The sequence below is a fragment of the Marmota monax genome, unplaced genomic scaffold (assembly GCF_021218885.2).
Source record: "Marmota monax isolate L192 unplaced genomic scaffold, Marmota_monax_Labrador192_F-V1.1 WCK01_AAM20220418_F8-fsc00031, whole genome shotgun sequence".
NCBI lineage: Eukaryota > Metazoa > Chordata > Mammalia > Rodentia > Sciuridae > Marmota > Marmota monax.
This window is the reverse complement of record NW_026695197.1, coordinates 18,564,122-18,564,943: the sequence shown is the minus strand read 5'-3', so window position 1 is coordinate 18,564,943 and position 822 is coordinate 18,564,122.

Sequence of the window (822 nt, the reverse complement as noted above, 5' to 3'; positions counted from 1 at the left end):
TATTTGATTCTATGTCCTCTAGCTCCTTTTTTTTTTTTTCTGTTTGAGGGGAGGGAGGAGGAGTGTTTAGTTCTCAGTCAAGTTGATGGGGGCAGGGGGACGTCACGAGAGAGATCTGGCACACCTGATCTGGAAACGGTGGCTCCTCCCTGATGCCAGAGAGATCTTCAGTGACCCAGACACCCTCCTCTTATTAGGCTGTGACACAGGGCAAAGCTCGCCCTGTGTCCTTAATTTGTAAGGGGAGACAAACTAAAGGAGCCCTGTGATCTCTCAGGGCTTGTGGAATTGAGAAAGAGGGATGTCACGGAAAAGGGGATGGATGAGTACAGCCCGAGGACCAGGGCCCACTGGATTCTGGCTGACTCCTCACTTGACTTTAAATCCTGAGCCTGCTGCACCTTTCCCAGAGGAGGGGATTTTGCCGGATAGGTGTCCTGCAGCTGAGACCCTGGAGGGGTGATGAGGGGTTGAGGGACTAGGGTCACAGAAACTAGGCCGCCTCCTAGGTAATGTACCAGGCATTCTGAGTTCAAGTCCAGTCTACATCTCCCTCTCTGCTTGAACTTCTGTGGCATGTCACTAGTCCCTTCACTGAGCCCAGCTTTAGGGGGCCCCTCAGTACTGTTCCTGCACAACCTGGGATTTCTGCCATTTGATCTGAGCTGTGCTTCAGATCCAGGGAATCTCGTAACCAGAAATGGGTCAACAGAGGGCTCTGCAGGTGTCTGTGTCAGGGGATCTTGAACCCTAGGTGAAGGAAGGAGTCCCTTTGAAGTAGGGGTTGAGATGTCAGATACCAGCAGCATGGTGGTGCACACC